Below are 7500 nucleotides of genomic sequence, written 5' to 3' on the forward strand. Positions count from 1 at the left end.
AGGAAGTGATGCGGGTCACTCAGAGGGTTACCATGGTGACAGACAGTTTTGGCGATTTGGAGTCGAATGAAACAATTCAATTCATCAACAACAGTTCAATTGTCCTTGATTGCTTCCTTTAGAACTGTGGCACAGGGGCGGGTCCTAAAGATCACCTCATTCCTGATTGGTCCTTGAACTATGCGAGCACAACAACAACGTGTGGCACATGATGTACAGAACAGAACACAACTCCAGGAGGAACTCCACTGGGTCCCGGTCCTCCATCTTGATGTTTTTGTGCAAATTAGCGATAACCATTAGCTGGCTGGTATACCAGATAACAGATGCAGTTTGGCATCTTGTTACTATAGCGACGCCATAGCATGAAAGAGCGTCTGGCTGAGTGTCCAGTGGAGACACAGCAGGAAGCCCTGTGTCAACACAGACGTCCACAGGAGCTGCACGATCCACGCTCAGCCCCAAACTATGAGCGTCCCTGCAGAGGAGGGTGCACTGAGCTGTGACATCATCACTTGTTCCCATCCCTGTGTTGTTGTGACGCCGTCACATCTCCCTGTTTCCAAAAAAGAGCTGGTTTACTTTCATCGAACCCTGAACCCGACACCAGCAGCAGGTTCGTCTCTCTGCTCCGTCTCACAAAGTCGAAAACCTGTTCGCTGATCTTTCCTCCTGATCGGCGTCCGGAACCCTGCAGAGTCACATGTCTCAGTCTGATGACATCATCAGCAGGGAGATTGGGAGACTGGGAGATTCATCTACGGTCTGTGCGTTAATAATTCAAAATCAGATCCACGTTCCGCTTCCTGCTGTGAAGTGGCTGCTCGTTGGCTCAGTCTGGAGGACGTTCTCTGCAGGTTCAGGGAAATTAAACAACTACATGAGATATTTAGGATTATTAGATTATATAATATGAGATTTGATTTCTTTTGATTTTCATAGTGGGGGCATTGCAGTTTGCGGCTGGAATCAGACAACACAGCCCATAAGTACTGGTATGGAAAAGTACCTGATGATAGTAAATACAGTGTGAATGTTATAGGCGTGTCATGTCCAGAGCACTAGTCCATCACAACCTCATTAAAAAAACAGAAACAAACCCAGAGTCTCCATCTTGTAAAAGTTCATCCAGCGTAGCTTCTACATTTAAACTTTCTTTTTGGGCGACAGAGCAACATTTCACACACTGCAGCTTTTACCGACAATAAAAACAAGTCTCAGCAGACAAAACAGAACATTTTGAACCTGATGGTGTCAGTGGGAGGGAAAGAGTTTGAGGATGAACAGTGTTGTGCTGCCGCTGACAACAACCCCTGCTCCTGCTCCTGCTCCTGCTCCTGCTCGTGCTCCTGCTCCTGCTCCTGCTCCTGCTCCTGCTCCTGCTCCTGCTCCTGCTCCTGGTTCTGGTTTTGGTTCTGGTTCTGGTTCTGGGAACCAACCTGGTTTGCGGCGGACCGGCTTCTTCTTCCCGCTGCAGAAGCGCACCTTGCTGAAGACGCTGAAGAAGCGTCTCTCGCAGAGCGAGTGCGTCTCCTTGCTCGGGCTGGAGCGCCGCTTGCCAGTCGGTACCTTGTCACTGTTGGTTTCCCGCGCCTGCCGCTTCTGTCGGATCAACGAGCTGGCGATGGCTGCCGCCATCTTGGCGCCGGAAGGCCCGAGTTTGGGAGCTCCGGGGACCTCGCCTGTCTCTGAGACGCCGGCGAGATTCTATTCCGGAGCAGCTGCCGTGCTTGTCTCCGAAGGGCGGAGCCCTCTCAGCATCCTCACCTGATTGGTCCGTGAGGGAGGCTGAGGTCTGAGGGCTCCACGCTGTCAACATCAGACGTGAGCTTCCGTCCGGTCACTCATTCCTCCGCCGTTCCCTGGTTCCCGTCATCCATGTTGATGGTCCCAGCCTTAAAATGTTGTGTTTCAGAAAAGAGGAAATAATGAGGACTTCAACATGGCTGAGAAGAAGACGCTGGTCCAACTCCAGGAGCAAACGAGAGTTGAGCTTCAAGAGAACGTCCAAGCTTCATGACGAGTCTTCACCTCCTCCACCCAGAACAGGTGACAGGACTCCTTCCATCATTTAAAGCAGTGAAGGAGCAGGATTCATTCTCCTGAAAATGGTCATTTAAATGAGGTTGCTCCTCATGTCCGACGTCCATCCGCAGCTTCCAGGGACCGAGTGGTTGGTGCCGTGTCCCCCCCAGCGGAGACAAGCCACGAAAAAAGAAGACGGTGAGGAGGTGTTGAGGAGGTGTGGAGGAGCTGAGGAGGAGGTGTGGAGGAGCTGAGGAGGAAGATGTCAGACGCTCAGGACGCTCTGCACAGAAACAACACAAGTACAAGACTGATCTGAGAGAGAGAGAGAGGATGTGTCCCAGGCTGAGAGAGAGGGGGGGGGCGAGCGAGCAAGTGAGAGAGAGAGAGAGGGAGAGAGGGCGAGCGAGTGAGAGAGAGAGAGAGAGAGAGCGAGAGGGAGGGGGGAGTGAGGGCGAGCGAGCGAATGAGAGAGGGTGAGTGAGAGAGAGAGAGAGAGAGAGAGAGAGAGAGAGAGAGGGCGAGCGAGTGAGAGAGAGAGAGGGAGAGAGGGCGAGCGAGTGAGAGAGAGAGAGAGAGAGAGCGAGAGGGAGGGGGGAGTGAGGGCGAGCGAGAGAGAGAGAGAGAGAGAGAGAGAGAGAGAGAGAGAGAGAGAGAGAGGGCGAGCGAGTGAGAGAGAGAGAGGGAGAGAGGGAGAGAGGGAGGTGTTTGAGAAAGGAGGAATCTGCTTCCTAAAAATACTGGGTTGGATGTTTCTGCTGGAATGTCCCACAGCTCAGAACTGACACAAAGGAACCTCCGCCCACCGGCGGCTGCTCCACTCGCACCGTCACACACCACCAGGACATCACCTCCTCCACCGCATCACTCCATCCCTCCTCTGGGTCCAGACACCGATACACAACACAACATCCTCTTGAAAAGGGGTTTTCCTGCTGTAGCTGCAGGTGCAGCAGGTGGAGGCAGCGTCTCCACCCTCACACTCTGCAGTGAAAAGCTACAACCTGTGTTTCTCATCTTCTATCAGGTTCACTTTTCTGGTTCAGTTTGTAAAAGGTGTTTTGAAGGACATCCCAGTGAGCCAAATTACTTCAGAAATAAGCACAGGGTTTGTGACATCATCTGGAAAGTATGTTTTAAAAGTATGATTTTAAAAATACATTATTTCAAAAAGAAATGGAAAAAAAGTGTAAAAAAACTTTTTCAAATATTATTTTGTGTATCAGACCTTCATCGCCTGAGCTCCATGTCCAGTCTGACCTTCCTCTATTGATCTGTCAGCCTGGTGCGACAGTGTCACCACCGGCAGCCTATTGGTGTCGGTGCTGGCGGCCATGTTGGTGAAGGCGGCGGCCTATTGATGTCAGCGCTGGCCATGTCGATACCGGCGGCGGCCTATTGGTGCCGGCGCCGGCCATGTCGGTCGCAGCAGTAGAGCGTCTGTTGGCAGCTTGCTCGCAGGTGGATGACAGGACGGTCACTGCGTCACTCAAGCTGCTCTTCAGGTGTGAAAATGAAGCGTCGGTGCGGAGCTGCCCCCGCAGGGGGTCGTTCCCTGTCCACTGGAGTTCCTGGGTGACAACCAAAGACAGTTTTGTGGAAACATTTGAGCCGGGTCAGGTTAAGTCAATTTATTTCCAAAGCACATGACCAAGAGGGGACGAGAGAAGGTCGTGGATTACTTTGTCAAGATCCTGGAATGAGCAAAAAGTTTGAACTTTGACTGTTGCTCCGAGGTAGAAACGTCCTCTCAGGAGACATCTCCATCTGATCGTCAGATCTGAGGGCGGAAGCAACAGTCACAGCAGGACTCCCTGCCGTGTGGTTCGGCGTGAGGCGCGGTGCTCCACGGCCGTCAGGGATATTACTGATGGTGTGACGATGATCTGTTTTGCTCTCATTGAGATTTAGGAAGTCAGACGGGAGGTCAAGCTGGGCGTCGCCAGCACTGGAGGGAGAGGCGGGGCAACACAAGGACGGAGGAGATGACGGGGGCCCGAAACAGAGCCCTGGGGAGCACCACCCGTGAGCAACAGAAGGCACCGACACTGACTGAGAAGATCCAATTTTTCAGGTATGAAGTGAAACCTTCTCGAGCTGTTCCCTGATCCCAACCCCGTGTTGGAGAAGCAGCGGGACCGGCCACGGCCAGACCTCACGCTGTCCCGCCGCCGGTGAGGCCCGGCGGCGGGTGAGGCCCGGCGGCGGTGAGGCCCGGCGGCGGGTGAGGCCCGGCGGCGGGTGAGGCCCGGCGGCGGTGAGGCCCGGCGGCGGGTGAGGCCCGGCGGCGGTGAGGCCCGGCGGCGGGTGAGGCCCGGCGGCGGGTGAGGCCCGGCGGTGGTGAGGCCCGGCAGTGGTGAGGCCCGGCGGTGGTGAGGCCCGGCAGTGGTGAGGCCCGGCGGCGGCTCAGACGGAGTCACAGTCGCCACAATCAACAGCTGATCATATTATTTGACGGTTGGAGTCGTCAACACAATCAAAGCCACACGAGTTCAACACAATCAAAGCCACAATTTCAAAAACACTGATTTCAAAGTGTTTACTTTCATAAACCGCCCAAACCCCACCCCGTCTGTCTGTCTGTCTGTCTGTCAGTCTGTCCGTGTGTCTGTCTGTCAGTCTGTCTGTGTGTCTGTCTTCTCTTTCCCTCTGTCCCCCCGTCTTCCTCCCATCCTACAGTCTCTCGCCCAGTGAGGCTCCTCTGCTCCTATTGGTTGAATCTAGGCCTAAACTGGCCAATAGCAAACCAGGTCAAAGCTTTAATTACTTGCATGTATTTGTGGCCACGTACCTGTACCAGAGAGATTACATCACAAGCACCACCTAGCACCACCCTCCACCATCGGACGTCTCCCAACACCCCCCTTCAGCCCCATACATCATACACCTCCCTACACATCTCGACACTCCTCTGCCCCTCCTTACACCACCCTTCCACTCCCTACACCATCCAACGGCGCCCTTCACCACCTTCCACCGTCCTATACCTCCCTTAACCCCCCTAAATCTTTCAACACCACCCTACGTGCTACACCTCCATACACAACGCCACACCACCCTACCCCATCCTGAACCTCTCTACACCATTTCACATCATGCTACGCCATCCCACACCACCCGACAGTATGCCACCCTACAGGCCCCCCCATACATATCTACACCACCCAACACCTCCCTCCACACCCCCATAACGTGGTGTCATGCTGACATTCTAGTGCCCCCTGATGGAGCAGTTTGTCTATTGATTTGGAAAACACACACACACCACACACACACACACACACACACACACACACACCACACACACACACACACACACACACACACACACACACACCACACACACACACACACACACACACACACCACACACACACACACACACCACACACACACACACACACACACACACACACACCACACACACACACACACACACACACCACACACACACACACACACACACACACATACACACACACCACACATACACACACACCACACACACACACACCACACACACACACACCACACATACACACACACCACACACACACACACACACACACACCACACACACACACACACACACCACACATACACACACACCATACATACATACACACACATACACACACACACACCACACACACACACACACACACCACACATACACACACACACATAAATAAATAAAATGTACTGGTGTCAGTTCTGTTTACGCTGCACCACAGCATCATACTGAAAGCAGGAAGGAAGAGAATAGAAGGTGGAGATGGAGGGTGGAGCGGCTTGTGTTCAGAGCATTAAGCTGCTGCAGTGAAGGGTCAAAATGTTCATTGTCAGTTACAGTAGAAACCAAAACAAACAAGTTTCTATTCATTCTGCCCCCCCCCCTCTCTCTCTCTCTCTCTCGCTTGCCCTCTCTCCCCCCTCCCTCGCTCTCTTTCAGAACAAGCAGCAGACAGTGACACCTGGTGGTCGGCCATGAGAGGTGCAGCTCCTGCTACAAGTATTTGTGACACCATCACCTCCGTCATGAGCTGAGGATTCAGCTCACGTACGGGTGGAGAAGCCGTGAGGAGGATGTGAGGGAGGAATGTGATTCTCACTCCTGTTCAAACGCAAAGTGATGAAGCTTTAACATCAGTTCACCTCAGGGACAAATTCAAAAGCTCGGTCTGAAGGGCCACTCTGCAGGAACACAGGGGCCACATTTGGGCCGCAGGCCACCAGTTGGACACGACTGCAAAAATGGACGTTTCTGTTTCCATGAGAAGATACAGACTTCCTGTTTGACACGAGAACTTCCTGAATCACAGCGAGAGGACACACACACACACACACACACACACACACACACACATCGTATATAGAACTAAACTTCCTTGTGCCTTTATAAATATATTAACATAAAATAAGTTAAGATTATATGACGTGTAATAATACAAGGTCAAGGTCACAGTACTAACACAAAGTACTGTGTTAGTACTGTAGTAGCACTGTGGTAGTAGTGTGTTAGTACTGTGGTAGTACTATATTAGTTGTGTGTTAGTACTGTGGTAGTAGTCTGGTAGTACTGTTGTGGTAGTGTGTTAGTACTTTAGTAGTACTGTGGTAGTACTGTGGTAGTGTGTTAGTACTATGGCAGCTGTGGTAGTACCGTGGTAGAAGAAGAACAATCTTTAATCGTCACACAACACCACATTACAACACACACACGCTTTGGATGGTGCCGGTGAAATGAGGCCCCTGTGTTTAACCATCCTGGCTTGTCCTTCCTCTGGGGCCACAGCCAGGAGCAGTGGGCAGCGTACGTGGACCTGGTGACGAGTTGGTCGCTGGTCAGACCATGATGTGTGTATGTTTTTGGTGGGGACACACAAAGAAACACACACAGGGAATCACACAGGGACACACACACAGAAACACACACAGGGACACACACACAGAAACACACACAGGGACACACACAGGGACACACACACAGAAACACACACAGGGACACACACACAGAAACACACACAGGGACACACACAGGGACACACACACAGAAACACACACAGGGAATCACACAGGGACACACACACAGAAACACACACAGGGACACACACACAGAAACACACACAGGGACACACACACAGAAACACACACAGGGACACACACAGGGACACACACACAGAAACACACACAGGGACACACACAGGGACACACACACACAGAAACACACACAGGGACACACACAGAAACACACACAGGGACACACACACAGAAACACACACAGGGACACACACAGGGACACACAGAAACACACACAGGGAATCACACAGGGACACACACACAGAAACACACACAGGGACACACACAGGGACACACACACAGAAACACACACAGGGAATCACACAGGGACACACACACAGAAACACACACAGGGACACACACACAGAAACACACACAGGGACACACACAGGGACA

At 52.3% G+C, this 7500-nt stretch overlaps 1 pseudogene across 1 annotated transcript in view; it reads right to left on the reverse strand.

The window, feature by feature from the left end:
* LOC307234666 (fibroblast growth factor 12-like) overlaps nt 1-1638 on the reverse strand; it is an 8856-nt pseudogene extending 7218 nt beyond the window's left edge. The window contains exon 1 of the transcript in view: nt 1440-1638. The product of the transcript in view is annotated as a fibroblast growth factor 12-like (transcript). The remainder of the gene's footprint in view (nt 1-1439) is intronic.
* Nucleotides 1639-7500: the final 5862 nt, after the last annotated feature.

Source organism: Zeus faber (assembly GCF_960531495.2).
Source record: "Zeus faber genome assembly, chromosome: 9".
In the NCBI taxonomy this organism is placed as follows: Eukaryota; Metazoa; Chordata; class Actinopteri; order Zeiformes; family Zeidae; genus Zeus; species Zeus faber.